Below are 10842 nucleotides of genomic sequence, written 5' to 3'. Positions count from 1 at the left end.
AAGGGTATGAAACGGGGATGGAGGCGGGGGTGGAGGATAAAATCCATCCCCGCCGCGGAGGCGGGGCGGGGGTGGACGTGCACTTTTCCCCGCCCCGCCCCGCCCCGTCCCCGCCAAATCCCCGCCTAATCCCCGCCCCAACCCCGCCCCGACCACTTTTCCCCGCAATATCCCCGCCCTGCCTCATCCCCGTTTGGACCGGGGATGAAGGGTATGAAACGGGGATGGAGGCGGGGGTGGAGGATAAAATCCATCCCCGCCGCGGAGGCGGGGCGGGGGTGGAGGATAAAATTTTGAGGCGGGGCGGGGGTGGAAACCTTGTCCCCCGCCCCACTGCCATCCCTACTTTGAACTTACAAAAGATGTCAGCCACATCGAATTTATAGTTCATCAAATAAAACCATGAATATTTAGAGAATGCATCAACAAAGATGACATAATACATGTAGCCATTTTCTCAAGGAATGGGGGCTGGACCCCACATATCAGAAAAAATGATTTGCAGATCTGATCAATACTATCATAGGAGACTCACAAAAAAGGTAGCTTGTGTTGCTTACCCATCTGACAAGCTGAACAAATATATATATATCACTATGAATAAAAGATAAACCAAAGTTTTGAATAACTTTTTGAACGACTCTTAAGCTAGCATGACCAAGCCTATTATGCCAAACATCAAAATTAACTTTCTCTCCTACATAAGCTGTCTTAGTGTCAAAGTTTTTAAAAGAATCAATAAAATAGAGGCCATCTTTTGCTTTTTATCGAATCAGCTCATGTCCAGATAGACCATCCTTCACGTTGCAATAAGACGGGTGGAACTCGAAAGCTATTCCATTGTCTTGTGTGAATCTTTGCACAAAAAAGTAATTTCTTGGTTATTTTTTACACATGCAAAATATCATTAATATAAAACTTGGAATTTCTAGATTGAAAAGTAGAGCTACCAATGTGTGAAATTCTCAAACCTTTACCATTACCAATCTTGACGGAGTCCTGGGCTTGATATTCAGAGTGAGTTGATAAAGTATTCAAATCTGGTGAAATACGGTGCGATTCTCCTGAGTCTGGGAACCATGCATCTTCTTCTAGCATTGAGGGCTTTACATGATAATCATGAGGGGGCGTTTGACCTTCTCTTGTAATAAATTCGTAGGTCTTGGCTGAGTGATTAGGTTTGTCACAAAACTGACAAACTACATACTGCTTCTCATATTCATTTGATAAAGAACATCCCCGAGACTAATTTGAGGGTCTCCTATATAACCGGTCACCTCTACCACGACCTCAAAACCGCCCCTGACCATTTTGACCACCTTGTAAACCTCCACGATTACCACCACCTCTTTGAGTAAAATTAGCTTCAAAGGACTCTTTCTTATTTTCCTCAAATTCTAAAAGATGGGCTTCTTGAGAAATAAGAAGATTATGAAGCATGGTAATGGAGATTGGATCTGCCTGGGTGCTGATAGACACACAAAAAAAATCATATTCAGGGGGAAGACCACGAAGAACATATAGTATCAGATAAGTTGACGGGCAATCAACTTAAGCTTCTAGATATACTCATCTATGCTCTTATTTCACTTCTTGAAACATTAAAGTTGCTCTTTCAATTGCATGATTTTTGCACGAGAATGAGCAGCGTAGGCTTCGTTAAGAGCCTTCCAAACTTCATAAGAAGTGTCAAGATCAACAATTTGAGTATCAACTGACTCAGTTAATGATGAAATAATCCATCTTAATAGAAGTTGCTCATGCATGCGTCAGGATATGTACTCTGGATTGGATACAAGTTTCCCATCTTAGGTAACAAATTCCTGAAGTTTAGTTTTTAATCCATCAATGTACCCGTGCAAATCCTACAAGATTAATAAAGGCATAAACTGAGAAGCCCATAGGGCATAGTTGTCGATGGTGAGTTTTGTGCTAAAAAATATTAAAACGATTTTGGAGCAGAGATTAAAGGAAAGGAAGGGAATGACTTACTCCTACTATTGTCCATAGATGATCTGGATGCCGAAATGGTGACAAAAGGTGATGATCCTGGGTCGAGCTCTGATACCATGAAAGATTACCGAATTAACAAAGGCGCAATAACAATCACACAAAATAAACTCAACTGTTTTATGTGGTTCGATCGTTGTAAAAAACCTGAAAAAAATCGTGTGTTGTGTCGAACACGTCGCATGTCCGACCCATGTCGGGCACATCGTGTGTCTGACACACCAGACTCAGTGTGCTGGACATGATTCGAATCCGGGCAGATCCGAGAGAGGTCGAGTCCAAGTCGGATCGGGTTCGACCCAAACCCGGTCTCTGGAACCTTCACCTGAGCCTTTAAAAGGCTTAGGTGAGGTTGTGCAAGGGGCAAAAAGCCCCTCGCCCCTCTCTCTCTCCTCACCTCTGACTCCCTCTCCTTCTCGTCGTTCGGTGTCGTCCGCCTCCATCCGACGTCGTCCGTCACCGACATCCCCGACCACCGGTGACTTCCGGGTATGCATCTCCCTCCCTCGTTTTCTTATTTTTTCGCAAGGGGGAACACCCCCCCCCCCCCCCCTCTGCATGTGGCTCCGGCAGGGGAGCGATGCCCCCTTGCCCTGGGGTTTTCCGGCGAGGGAAGGGGACGGACCTCCCCTTTCCCTTTTCTCTGTTTGTCAGCAGGGGGACGGTGTCCCCTTGCCTTGCTTGCTTCCGACACGGGGGACGGAGCCCCCCCTGCCCTTCGTAGCCTTCCGGTAGAAGGATGGACCCCATGCCTTGCTGCTTCTCAGGCAGGGGGTGGCGCCCCCTGCCTTGCATTTTCTGGCAAGGGGTGGAGCCCCCTGCCTTTTCGCTTTTCTCGGAAGAGGGGTGGGCCCCCCTGCCTTGTTGTTTTTCAGGCAGGGGGTGGTCCCCCTGCCTTGCGCTTTCTGACAGGGGGTGGACCCTCTGCCTTGCTGGGTCTCCGGCAGGGGGCAACCCCCTCTGCCTCGATCGGTTTCGGCAGAGGGGGTAGGTCCCCTGCCTGCTTTCGGCAGGGGGCAGGCCCCCTGCTCGATTTGTGTTTGGCAGGAGGGGGCAGGGCCCCCTACTTTGTCTGTTTTCAGCAAGGGCAGGCCCCTGCTTTGTTTGGTTTTCCCAGTTTGACTTGGGTGCCCTCGGCAGCCGTAGGGATGTTTATCTTTTGCGACATACTGACATAATGGTTTTGCAGGTTGCACCACGGAGTCTTCTCGTGCCACGTGGCTCGAGACGGTGTTCACTTACGCTCACAAGCGTACTAATCCTCACACCCCTTCTAGGTAGGGGTTTGCGTAAAAAGAATTGGAATACTAACATGCTGAAAAGCAATGACTTAATAAAGAACTACGACATTGATATACTTTTATATATTACATATATATAAGTATGTACATCTTTTACTTCCAGGACGCGGTTTCGCGATCCTGGTCTCTTTTTTGCTTTTTGCACTTTACCTTTCATTGTCGTCGCGCTATATGTGCTAAGGCTTTTCTTTTTGTACTTTCCTTTCTTGTCCTTTACTTCCAGGATGTGGTTTTATATTCCTGGTCCTTTACTTTCGTACTTTTCTTTTCAATCTTTTCGTTTTTGTTAGCCCCGTGCTTTGCGCCTTGGCAATTATTTGTGTATGCTTGCTCATTTACTTTCAGGATGCAGTTTCGTGATCCTAGTCCTTGTTTACTGTACTTTCTGTCTATTCTTTCTTAGCCCCGCTCTTTGCGCCCTGGCAACTGTTTATTCATATATATATACACATACGTATATCTACTTAGGACTTTACCTCCAGGACGCGGTTTCACATTCCTGGTCCTTCGCTTTCTTGCTTATATTTTCTTTAACCTCGCACTTTGCGCCAAGGCTTTGTTCAAGCATATGTCTTTACATCCAGGATGCATTTTCGCGATCCTGGTCCCTATAGATTTCAATTGTTGTTGATTTTGCTACTTTTCTTGTATAACTATATGGCAAATGCCGCTCTTTTGTTGCAGTAGCATTAAATCACTACCACGGTTGTCAGGTTTCGACAACAGAGCTTAGTCAAGTGCAAGAATGCAAGTATCAACGTTTGAACTCCGTACTGAGTTACAAAACTGGATATCATTTTTCCTAACTCGAGAAAAGAGCCTCGTCACACGTAGGGTTGTTTTTTCTTGAGTCTTGGATAGTGATTGGTTGTTTGGTACTAGTGCAACGCTAATATTGTTTGGCATGGTGCAATGAGTACCTCGAGGTAGATCAGACCTCGATCGTGCAAGGGCACTTGTTTAAAGATACACATAACATGCACCTTCACAGGCAAGATACTCATTTGGGTCTAATGGATCAAAGTATGAAGAATGAGGCGGTGGTTAAGAAACCTCTGTCGTGCTTGATTTGACCTGGCTTCACCAAGAGAGAGGACGAAGGGTACCAACTCCGATGGACAGGCCATTAATGGCTATTTATGAGCAAAAGACTCGGCTTCTCTAGTCATCGGAGGTTAGGGGGAAAAGGGGCTACGAAAGATAGCCTAACACTTCTGCAGAAGTTGGATGCATCCCTACTGGGCCTTTGGGGACTTGCTCTCTCGGCCATCGGTCATCCCCCTAGGATAGGATTCAGTCAGTCAACCGAAGTATCTTAAAATACATAGCATAATAAACCCTCGAATTGGTCTCGACTGTTTCGGCTCGTGTGCCATATATGTACCTGCATGGCCGGTTAACAAGTGATAACTAAATTAATCATACTTGTGAGTTTCTTGTGCATAATAGTTCGTTTACTCACTATTGATTTTGTGGTATGCTTATCTGCTTTAGTTGTTAGTTGTTTTTATTCTTTGGCACCCCTACTAGTTTTTCATGAAACTGGCCCATTTTATGGGCAGGTGACGAGTAGCTTCGGCTGGTAGTCGATGGTGCATGCGACGTGGCTCAAGGCTGTACTCTTTCTTCCAGATCTCTGGTCGTTGTTGCAGGGTTTTTGGGTTTTACTCTCATAGGGGTTGGGCCTCCTGTTTTTCATTGTACAGTGACATTTTAAATTAAGGATTTAGCATTCCTTTCAACTTTCTACTATATTCCGCTATTGTCATGTTTGGGTTTTTGAGCTAACGTGCCTGGGATTTGACAACTTCATTTTTTTTAAAATAGAAAGATACTTTTGAAGAGCTTTCAAAAAGGCAGAGTTTAAGTTTTGAGAGAATTCTTTCAGAAAAACTTTACTTTTCAAGTTAGGAAATTTTAGGGCGTTACAGATTGGTATCAAAGCTAGAGGTTGTGAAGAGTAAAGTCTCGACTACCGAGCATCCTATCGTACTGTAAGTAGTTGTCTCTTTCTTTTATTATTATGAGATAATTTTGGCTTAATTGAGCTATATTGTACTTTCTATGCTAGTTGTATGATGGATGCATCCGGTGACCTTAGTAGTGGTCGCAGCAGGTCCCCGCGTAGAGAGTGCGCGCTCGCACTTCTTCAGAGGGTGGTCCCTCTTTGAGCAGAGGTCGACCTGAGGGATCTGCGGCCAAGTTTGGGTTTGGTCGCTCCCCGTTGCCCATTTTCATGGATGAGTGGGGCACCCCTCTACCTTTGGCCTTCCAGGTTTCATTGGCGATAGTTTGGGTTGAGGTTTTTTTGCAGAAAGGCGGTCGGGTGCCTTCCTTCATCCAGGTTCATCGACGGGTGGTTATGGTGGATTCTGGAGAGCCTATCCCACTGGCAGTAGAGTCTTGTTGCGATCGTTGTGGCATGCTCGGACACTTCTCAGATCGGTGTTTTCTGCAGGTTGAGCCGCTTGTTGCTCAGGGTTCAGCTGATACTGTTTCTCTAGTCCATGTCATCGTGGTTCTCCCCACCACAGCGAATGTGAGGATGCCTCCTCCTCCACCTCCTCAGGACGGAACAACAGTTTTTGGCGAGACACCAACTCCATTGTCGCTTCTTATGCCAGCTTCTATTGTACCTATAGATGTGCCCGAGTCTCCGACTATTTATGTTTTGGACTTGGATGTGTCGTATTCACTGGAATACACTCCAGCGACACCCCTCTACGGGCAATATACTCTGTCATAGAATGATGAGCTTCCCTTCACTCCTAAGTGCAGGTTCAGGCGCACAGAGAATGCGAGGGAATATCTCTGTCGGTTTTTGGGTACTCCCTGAAGGGAGTTTTGTTCTGTAAGAGTTGGTTTGGGCCTATACACTTTTTGTACCAGACTACTCTCCCCTTGATCTTTTGTATCGACATTGTCAAAATATTTTGGATACTCTGTACAAAAAAGAAGATGAAATATAATTAAATATGTTCTTGGATTAACCTTGTTCCTCGTGTTATTTTTAAGGATGAGAAGAAGCTCGAACAAGGCTTCAACCGACAAATGGTCTAAGCAAAGGGGATTCATGATGGATTCCCTCAACACTTTGGTCGAAGCGATTAGAAGTCAGGTCGCCACGCAAAGAGAACATGTTCTTGTAGATTCAGGGGTCACGTTCGAGAAGTTTTTAAAGCTAGACCCTCTAATTTTCTCCAGTAAGGTGGATCCCGATGCCGCAGAGCATTGGATCCAAGAAATCGAAAGGGTGTTTCAGGTCCTTTCGGTTCCCGATGAAAAGAAGACGGTATTTGGGTCCTTCTGATTGAAGGATAATGCTCGAGTTTGGTGGGATGCGACTCAAGGGAGGAGTTTTTCAGGTGCAGAGGTCATTCTGTGAGACGCTTTCAGGTGTGTATTTTATGAAAACTACTTCCCCCCTCATGCGAGGGAAAAGAAAAAGGTAGAATTCTTGAAGCTGTGTCAGGGCAACTTACCTCTGGGCGATTACATCACCAAGTTTCAACAGTTGGAGCAATATTGCCCCAACCTTTTTTATGGTGAACGCGAGTGGGCAGGCAAGTTTATTCGTGGCCTAAAGGAAGGACTTAGACATCGGGTCCTTACGAGCATGCCCGAGACCTTCTCAGCAGCAGTTGCAGTGGCGACCCTCTTAAATGAGGATTGGGAGCATGCACAACCTTGTGGTCAGGTGCAACAACCACCTTTTCCCGTCAAGCTAGAAGGAGAAAAGTTGCAAGGACCTCCTGCAAAAAGGTGACGCCAGCAGAATCGCCCACCGCCTCGACGACCCTCAAGGGATGGATGCGCTAGATGCAAGAAATCTCACACCGGGTAGCCTTGCCCCTTGGATACAGGGAGTTGTTTGTATTGCGGTAAGATGGGCCACTACGCTCATGATTGTCGCAAAAAGGCGGCCGATGAATTCAGGCAATCCAGTGGAGTACCTCAGCCTCCTCAGCAGCAACAGCAACCACAGTTGACCTGCCAGCAGCAGCCGCAGAGCAACAGAGTTAAGAAGGTGCTAGGGCGAGTCTACGCCTCCACCATCAAGCAGCTGACCAAGGGAGAACTCGTTCAAGATACTCTCTTAGTTTTCGGTCATGCTAATTTTGTTCTTTTTTATTATGGTGCCACATACACTTTTATCTCAGCAAAATTCGTGGCTTAGTTGCAATTGCCACTTTTGCACTTGCATACAACTTTAGATGTGTATAACCCTTTGGGCGAGAACGCTATCTGTGTGACCTTTATCCCTGACCTCGATGTTGTAATATCGGATCGTCATTTTCCAGCATGCGCCATCTTGCTGAATATGTCAAAATTTGACCTCATTTTGGGCATGGATTGGTTGTGCCAGTATCATTCCAAGATCATTTGTTGTCAGGGCAAGATTGTCTTCTCCCCTCCGGATTCTCTGAAGGTGGAATTCTGAGTTCCTCGACCTTCACGAGCGAGTCGAGTGATTTCGGCCCTTAAAGCTCGTAGCTTCATTTGCAGGGGCTATCCTGTTTTCCTGATCAACATCGTTAAGTCTTACCCTGCGCCCACTCCTATTGATAATCTAGACGTGGTTTATGAATTTCCTGATATCTTTCCCCAGGAGTTGTTTGGTCTTCCTCCACCTTGTGAGGTAGAATTTTGCATCGATTTATTGCCTGAAACTGCCGTCATATCTAAGACATCATATCAGATGGCACTCGTCGAGCTAAAAGAGCTCAAAAAGCAGTTATAGAAGCTTTTAAATCAGGGGGTTCATTTGTCCAAGTGTTATCGCCCTGGGGAGCTTCGGTATTGTTCATGAAGAAGAATGATGGAACCTTGAGGTTATGCATAGATTATAGAATGCTCAACCAGGCGGCGATTAAGAATAAGTACCCTTTGTCGCGTATTGAAGACCTTTTTTACCAGTTGCAGAAAGCCATGATCTTCTCTAAGATCGATTTGAGGTTCGGGTATCATCAGCTCAGGATCAAGGACAACGATATCTCTAAGACAACTTTTTGTACTCGATATGGGCATTACGAGTTTACGGTTATGCCCTTTGGTCTTACGAATGCTCCTACTGCATTCATGGACCTTATGAACAGAGTGTTCAGTCCGTTTATTGACATGTTCGTAATAGTGTTCATTAATGATATACTTGTCTACTTGAAAAGTCACGAGCAGCATCGTGAGCACTTGCGCATAGTTTTGGAGACCTTGAGGAAGGAGCAGCTATTCGCAAAACTTTTCAAGTGCGAGTTTGGCTCAAGAAAGTGATGTTCTTGGGCCACGTCATTTCTAGTAGAGGTGTTTTTGTCCAGGACATTCAGAGTTTTCTTGGGTTAGCAGGATATTATATGCGTTTTATCCCGGATTTCTCAAAGATTTCTTTGCCTATGACTCGGTTGCTGAAGAAGGAAGTCAAATTCGTATGGGATAATCGTTGCGAGACCAATTTTCAGTTGTTGAAGGAGCATCTTATGACTGCTCCTATTTTGGCATTGCCATCTAGCAAGAGCGGCTTCATAATTTATACTGACGCCTCATGATCGGGCCTGGAAGGCATTCTTATGCAGAATGGGTGGGGGGTGTTCCTTTCTTCGTAAAAGGGAGACCACCACCCCATGTTTAAATAGAGAACACGAGGGGGGGTTACCGGGTTGGATCCGGGTCTATTTTTTTTCTACAGGTTTTACAAAAAGCCTATGAAAGATCACAAGAAATGCTCAGGGATCTCGAGTGTATCAATAGCCAGGACTGGTTTCAGAGAGTATCTTAATCATTGTGGCAGCCTAAGCATTGCACCCACTTGTTTGCTGATGAGAACTTCAATTCAATCAATATAAACAGTGAGTTTCTTCCACTGCAGAAAAGCACCAAAGCAGTATCTCAGAGTTCTCTAAATATTGATGTTCCACCATTCTATTCATCCAAAGTAATAAACACCCAGTCTGACAACTTTTCATGATCCTCTATGTAATCTCAAGAGGCCAACATCTGCATCAGTTAGCACAGACCAAGAAATAAGGGAGTTGAAGCAAACAGAGGCAATTCATTCTAAACAAAGGTCAATAAGGAGTTCATCTTTAGATAAACCAGTTGAAAAAAGTGATCACTGTAGTATTATCTGGCCGGACGACATGGAGTTTGACGAAGCAATAATGGCAGCTGCTGCAAGAGAAAGATACCCAAAAAGTTCAAAGTTTTCCAGGAGATTATGCTTCCCTTGAGTCCTCGGTGCCTGAACTGAGCTTGTTGGTTTCTTTCTTTTTCACATTTTTCTTAAATTTATGATGTTGCTAATTAGGTTGGAGATGAACTTGTTCTCCTTGTTTAGAGTCTGCTAATCTGCTGGGGGTACTAAGTGTATTCCCAAGTAGTCAACAATGATTGTATCTGACAGTCTTCTTTAGACAATTCTTTAATGACCATGTATGCTGATATATGTATTCAATTTGAACTCTTTATAAATCAACCGTCATTAATTTGATAAGGTGAACATGCCTCAATTTCATTTGCAAAGCTATATGTGCAAATTTTTGCTGATTTATGTAATTCAATTTATTAATTCCATAACCCTTTCTTTTCTCTGCCAAAGAAATCATGTCATTAATTTGATAAGGTGAACATGCTTCAAATTTTTATTAGCATTACTATTTAGATCATATCAAATAGGCTTTATAAGCACTATACTTGTTAGTCCAGTTTGCTAAACCTCTTTAGCTTTTTCCTTTTTTGTGTATAGAAAAAATCTCTCAAATTAGGATCTGTCAGTAGCATTGCTACATTCAGGGCTTGTCGGAGTGGGATGTGGCTTCGCCTTTGGTCCAAAATTCATCTTAACAAGCATAGTGCTTATAAAGCCTAGCTGTTGGACCACTCTTAAGTGGAAAGCCTGGCTGATTAACACACGTTTATCCAATTTATGATACATTATCTCCAGACAAAATGAACCAAAACAGCCCAAAATTTTCACAGGTGAAAAAAAAAATCCTTATTCTCCCCTCCTCCCCGTGAGGAAAACAACCCACTACTTTTCCTAGGTACAGCAGCCATGACAATCCTAACTTTGCTCGTTTCCCCCTTATTGAACCAAATTTAATTCTCCAAACAGCACTAGGCTGCACTCTTTTTTCCGTTTTTAATGTAAAATTTAATAATTTGACTTCTTCCCAGAAAAGAAGATTTCCAAAGAGCTAGATTAAATTGATGGTATATGGGACTTGGAAACTGCAGAGGAAAAGATTGTGACAGCCCACACGTTTTAAACAAGCCCAGCAAAATCTGATTCCATGAGTAAAACAATTGCACTTTTTCCCAAAATCTCTCCCTTGATCTTAATTCCCAAAACACTAATGTCCACGTGGCACCAGTCGAGTAGCAGATTGATTTTTTTAGTTTATATATCCCATAGATACTAAAAAATTTGGTGGTGCATCATAGTCGTGTTTCTAAAAAAAAAAAACACAATCGTCTGTTGCCACGTATTAGCCTTGTTTTGGTCAGAATCTCCTAGAAACATGGCCAACCTTACAGGCAT

This window comes from Nuphar pumila, chromosome 13, assembly GCF_984573655.1.
Source record: "Nuphar pumila chromosome 13, dmNupPumi1.hap1.1, whole genome shotgun sequence".
Classification (NCBI taxonomy): Eukaryota; Viridiplantae; Streptophyta; class Magnoliopsida; order Nymphaeales; family Nymphaeaceae; genus Nuphar; species Nuphar pumila.
This window is presented reverse-complemented; position numbering follows the sequence as displayed.